This window comes from Pseudophryne corroboree, chromosome 4 (assembly GCF_028390025.1).
Source record: "Pseudophryne corroboree isolate aPseCor3 chromosome 4, aPseCor3.hap2, whole genome shotgun sequence".
Taxonomy (NCBI): Eukaryota; Metazoa; Chordata; class Amphibia; order Anura; family Myobatrachidae; genus Pseudophryne; species Pseudophryne corroboree.
This window is the reverse complement of record NC_086447.1, coordinates 316,726,863-316,733,290: the sequence shown is the minus strand read 5'-3', so window position 1 is coordinate 316,733,290 and position 6,428 is coordinate 316,726,863.

Genomic DNA, 6,428 nt, shown 5'->3' with positions numbered 1-6,428 from the left:
TTGTTCAAGCAATAAATACACAGGGAATAATTGTTGTATAAACTATGCTGTACACGTAAAACAATCATATAACAAAGAGAATTAACAAACAAGAATATATACATGCATGCACTCAGGGCGTATCTACCTATTGGCCAGGATGGCACTCGCCAAGGGCGCCAGCTGAGGAGGGGCGCCATCCAGCGGTGACACCTGCGGCCAGTAGGTAGATTCACTTTTAGAGGCAGCAGCTATTCCCCCACCCCAATGTAGTTCCTGACCAGCAGGGACACCCAGTAACGATCACAGCATGCAGCAGCGGCAGCCATTGTAATTGGCGGTGGGGTCCGACACCGCACCGCACTACAATCAAGAAACTCTACGTAAACTACACCTCCTAGCAGCCCTTGCTGCAAGGAGCTCCTGGCAGTAATGGCTGCTGGAAGGTGTAGTTTATGTAGAGTTTCTTGTTTGTAGTGTGGTGTGGTGCAGTGCCGGACCCCGGCGCCAATTACAGTGGCTGCAGCTGCTGCATGCATGTTGTGACCAGTAATGGGCAGCAGCCTCTAAAAGTGAATCTACCTAAGCTTGCTGCCTCTAATAGTAAAATCAATATGGGGGCATATGTGTGCCTGGCACTGTGGGGCATATGTGTGCCTGGCACTGTGGGGGCTGTATGTGTATCTGGCATTGGGGGGGCATAAGTGTATTCATCACTGTGAGTGCAGCATATGTGTATCTGGCACTGTGGGGTCATATGTGTGTCTGACACTATGGGGGCATACGTATGTCTGGCACTATGGGGGCATACGTGTATCTGGGACTATGGGGGCATAGTGTATCTGGCACTGTGGAGGCATACGTGTATCTGGCACTATGGGGGCATACATGTGTCTGGCACTGTGGGAGCATATATGTGTCTGGCACTGTGGGAGCATGTGTGTGTCTGGCACTGTGGTGGAATATGTGTGTCTGGCACTGTGGGGGCATACGTGTGTCTGGCACTGTGGGGGCATATGTGTATCTGGCACTGTGGGGGCATATGTGTATCTGGCACTGTGGGGGCATATGTGTTTCTGGCACTTTGGGAGCATACATGTGTCTGGGACTGTGGGGGCATATGTGTGTCTGGCACTGTGGGGGCATACGTGTGTCTGGCACTGTGGGGGTATATGTGTCTGGCACTATGGGGGCATACGTGTATCTGGCACTGTTGTGGCATATGTGTAACTGGCACTGGTGGGGCATATGTGTATCTAGCACTAGGGACATTATGTGTATCTGACACTGTGGGGACAATATATGTGGCTGGCACTATGGGGGCATATGTGTGTACTGTATGGCACTGAGGGGACATATGTGTGTATGGCACTGTGGGGGTATTTGTGTATCTGGCACTATACTGTGAGGCATTATGTGTATCTGGCACTGCACTATTTGGGCCAAACTACCACAATACTGGGGGGACATTATCTGTATCTGGCACTTTACTGGGGACATTGGCCCTCATTCCGAGTTGTTCGCTTGGTAATTTTCTTCGCATCGCAGCGATTTTCCGCTAACTGCGCATGCGCAATGTTCGCACTGCGACTGCGCCAAGTAAATTTGCTATGAAGATTGGTATTTTACTCACGGCATTACGAGGTTTTTTCTTTGTTCTGGTGATCGGAGTGTGATTGACAGGAAGTGGGTGTTTCTGGGCGGAAACTGGCCGTTTTATGGGAGTGTGTGAAAAAACGCTACCGTTTCTGGGAAAAACGTGGGAGTGGCTGGAGAAACGGAGGAGTGTCTGGGCGAACGCTGGGTGTGTTTGTGACGTCAAACCAGGAACGACAAGCACTGAACTGATCGCACTGGAAGAGTAAGTCTCGAGCTACTCAGAAACTGCACAGAGAAGTCTTTTAGCAATATTGCGAATCTTTCGTTCGCAATTTTGATAAGCTAAGATTCACTCCCAGTAGGCGGCGGCTTAGCGTGTGCAATGCTGCTAAAAGCAGCTTGCGAGCGAACAACTCGGAATGAGGGCCATTATGTGCATCTGGCACTATACTGGAATGTTATGTGTATCTGACACTATGGCCCTCATTCCGAGTTGGTAGCTCGGTAAAAATCTTCGCATCGTAGCGATTTTCCGCTTAATGCGCATGCGCAATGTCCGCACTGCGACTGCGCCAAGTAAATTTGCTATGTAGTTAGGAATTTTACTCACAGCTTTTTCATCGTTCTGGCGATCGTAATGTGATTGACAGGAAATGGATGTTACTGGGCGGAAACAGGCCGTTTTATGGGCGTGTGGGAAAAAACGCTACCGTTTCCGGAAAAAACGCAGGAGTGGCCGGAGAAACGGAGGAGTGTCTGGGCGAACGCTGGGTGTGTTTGTGACGTCAAACCAGGGACGACAAGCACTGAACTGATCGCAGATGCCGAGTAAGTCTGAAGCTACTCAGAAACTGCTACGAGGTGTGTAATTGCAATATTGCGAATACATCGTTCGCAATTTTAAGATGCTAAGATTCACTCCCAGTAGGCGGCAGCTTAGCATGAGCAAATCTGCTAAAATCCGCTTGCGAGCGAACAACTCGGAATGAGGGCCTATTATATTGGGGACATTGGCCCTCATTCCGAGTTGTTCGCTCGCAAGCGGATTTTAGCAGATTTGCTCATGCTAAGCCGCCGCCTACTGGGAGTGAATCTTAGCATCTTAAAATTGCGAACGATGTATTCGCAATATTGCGATTACACACCTCGTAGCAGTTTCTGAGTAGCTCCAGACATTCTCGGCATCTGCGATCAGTTCAGTGCTTGACGTTCCTGGTTTGACGTCACAAACACACCCAGCGTTCGCCCAGACACTCCTCCGTTCCTCCGGCCACTCCTGCGTTTTTTCCGGAAACGGTAGCGTTTTTTCCCACACGCCCATAAAACGGCCTGTTTCCGCCCAGAAACACCCATTTCCTGTCAATCACATTACGATCGCCAGAACGATGAAAAAGCCGTGAGTAAAATTCCTAACTACATAGCAAATTTACTTGGCGCAGTCGCAGTGCGGACATTGCGCATGCGCATTAAGCGGAAAATCGCTGCGATGCGAAGATTTTTACCGAGCGAACAACTCGGAATGAGGGCCTTTATGTGTAAGGAGCACTACTCTGGGCATTTTGTGTAAGGCTGCTCATGGGGGGTAATTCCAAGTTGATCGCAGCAGAATTTTTTTTAGCAATTGGGCAAAACCATGTGCACTGCAGGGGAGGCAGATATAACATGTGCAGAGAGAGTTAGATTTGGGTGGGTTATTTTTTTCTGTGCACGGTAAATACTGGCTGCTTTATTTTTACACTGCAAATTAGATTGCAGATTGAACACACCACACCCAAATCTAACTCTCTCTGCACGTGTTATATCTGCATCCCCTGCAGTGCACATGGTTTTGCCCAACTGCTAAAAAATTTCCTGCTGCGATCAACTTGGAATTACCCCCATTGTGTGTGTGCATGTGTAGGGGTGTGTGATTATATATTTATAGTTTGATATCATAATATACAATTGTGAGGCCACATCCACTTTCCCAGGAGCATGCGCGCCTTCCCATATATATGGGCACTACTGTGTGGCATAACGTGAATAATGGACATTACTGTGCTGTGTAAATGTAAGGAACATTACTGTGTGGTGTAAATTGTATGGGGTACTATTGAGTAGCCATGTCCCTTTTTTGGCACACACACCTTCCCTATTTCAAATATGGGGGGGCATTAGTCCTTTACTTTGCCAGGGGCGCTTGGATCCCTAGATACACCCCTGCATGCACTGCACAGTATGAAGTAACTATAGTACGTAGTGATACATTAAGAAACATGGCTATATAATGTAACTTCTCAAGTAATACTAATCCTACAGGAGTTGCTATACTCCAACACGTTCTCTTTTTGTACCCAAATTGTACAAATCTTTTTTCTTTACTTTATAATACCTGATACACAGACCTTTATAGGAAAACATCCTGCTTGTTAAAATTGATTCAAAATATATAATAGCATTCACTCTGTATATCATTTTACATTTAAGTGTGTTTTGCAGTTATAGTTTACTTTAACCTATGTTTTGGGATTCAGTTACAGTACATTCAAAATCCTGGGTGAGTACATTCCAGCTTGAATGAATACGTTAGTATACAATCTCAAGGATAGTCAGGCAGAGAAACATGGTGGCAAATGACTCCCACCCACTACCACTTTGGTTGAGTCAATAAGCTGTTACACTGTACCCACTAGAATTGTGAATAGAGAATGTAGCATTCTGATTGAAAATAGAGATGTCCAATTACCATAACAGTATACTGACAGGGCTTCTTATACTATAATTGGTTTCTGCTACCAGAGATCTGGGTTTTGCATTGTAAAGTCACCAGAGATTTTGGAATCTACCCAATAGATTAGAAACTGTATATCATTCTTTAGAATAGGTTGGGATTGTATAGTGGTCATAATATAGTTTACTGCCAATGGCTCTAGATCCATGGATGTGCATTGTAAAGCTATCAAAGATCTGATGTCAGCATTGTCTTTATACAAAGGAGTCTATGGCTCTCATTCCGAGTTGTTCGCTCGCTAGCTGCTTTTAGCAGCATTGCACACGCTAAGCCGCCAACCTCTGGGAGTGTATCTTAGCATAGCAGAATTGCGAACGAAAGATTAGCAGAATTGCGAATAGAAATTTCTTAGCAGTTTCTGAGTAGCTCGAGACTTACTCAGCCATTACGATCAGTTCAGTCAGTTTCGTTCCTGGTTTGACGTCACAAACACACCCAGCGTTCGCCCAGACACTCCCCCGTTTCTTCAGACACTCCTGCGTTTTTCCCAGAAACGCCAGCGTTTTTTCGCACACTCCCAGAAAACGGCCAGTTTCCGCCCAGAAACACCCACTTCCTGTCAATCACAGTACGATCACCAGAACGATGAAAAATCCTTGTTATGCCGTGAGTAAAATACCTAACTTTTGTGTAAAATAACTAACCGCATGCGCTCTGCGAACCTTGCGCATGCGCAGTAAGCGACTAATCGCAATATAGCAAAAATCGGCAACAAGCAAACAACTCGGAATGAGGGCCTATATTTTATACAGTAGCTTACAAATATATCTGGAGTCTTGTAAAGCCACTAAAGATTTAGGGTGTGCATTGTATAGATAGAATATTATAGTAGTCACTAGTATGCATAAGACTTCTATCATATAGAAATAAAAAAACCAGGAGACCCATGAACCTACCGGCAGTCACGCAATACACACCCATTGTGTGGTATATTATACATCTCATCGCAGTGAGCAAAATTTAAATGTAAAATCATTCAAAATATGTTTATTTCAAGACTTTGTTCTTAGTTTCAGTATTTCTTAGAATAAGATTTATCTATAACAAAAAATGTTGTGGTCATCTGTCCAAAATATTTTTTTTACTAAGGCACTACAAGAAAGAAATGTTGACGCCTCTCATTTAGGGTTATCAGAAATTCGATTTCTTGCATTATTTCTCTGTAGAGCAAAGGCATAGGGCCTAATTCAGACCTGATCGTAGATGTGCTAAGTCTACGATCAGTCACACTGACATGCGGGGGGACGCCCAGCACAGGGCTAGCCCGCCCCGCATGTCAGTTCCAGCCCCGCCGCACAAGTACAAAAGCATCGCACAGCGGCGATGCTTTTGTACTTCAGAAGTAACTCCCAGCCAGCGCAGCTCCTGCGCACTGGCAGGGAGCTACTTGTCGCTGCCCCGGTCACAGCGGCTGCGCGTAACATCACGCAGCTGCCACGGCCTATCCCCCCAACAGTCCAGCCACACCTGCGTTGCCCGGACCGCACCCCCTATACGGTGGCTAAACGCCGCCGGCCCGCCCCCTCCCGCCCAGCGACTGCCTCTGCCTGTCAATCAGGTAGAGGCGATTGCAGGGCTACCACAGCCGTCGGCTGTCTGGCATGCGCCTGCGCACTGTGGCACCGGTGCATGTGCAGTTCAGACCTGATCACTGCTGTGCGAAAATGCACGGCTCCGATCAGGTCAGAATCAGCCCCACAGTCCGGGGGAAACTTAGGCATATGGGAGCAGGGCAGTAACTAGTACTGTGGGAAAGGAGAAAACTCCCGTCAACGGAAGCTTAATTTGCTTTACTGAGATGGCCACTGAGGAAGCTACTGAATGTGTGTAGAGCCATTTTGGGACTGTGGGTTAGATGTATGATACGGCCCTATGGGGGAAGTGGTATCAACGCATGTTATGTGCACTGGCACTGCTTTCCCCCATGTATTACTGCAGCGATGTGTGGCAAGTGACAGAGGCGCGTTGTGCCCCTGTCATTGTCAGCAAAGCGCCCCTGTCATTATTGGTGCTGGCATCTACAAGATAGCATGCCGATATGGAGGGCAATGTAAACACGGTCAGTAGCACTAACTGTTCT